This window comes from Trypanosoma equiperdum (genome assembly GCF_001457755.1).
Source record: "Trypanosoma equiperdum strain OVI genome assembly, contig: ctg_936, whole genome shotgun sequence".
Taxonomy (NCBI): Eukaryota; Euglenozoa; class Kinetoplastea; order Trypanosomatida; family Trypanosomatidae; genus Trypanosoma; species Trypanosoma equiperdum.
Window position 1 is genome coordinate 1,079 of NW_027124905.1, and position 210 is coordinate 1,288.

The window sequence follows — 210 nt, forward strand, 5'->3', positions numbered from 1 at the left end:
AGGTTATGCGTCCACACTGTCAAGAGATGTGGTTAAGGAAATTGTAAATTATAAACCTCTGAAACAGGTGTTAAAGTCACCAATCAAATTCAGAAATTTTGAATCATATATGGATTTTAGAGCACTTAATGAAGATATTATGGTTGGAGAGGTAATAAAGAACAAATTAAAATTTGAGGGGTTATTAACCGTGGATATGCAAGATTGTCG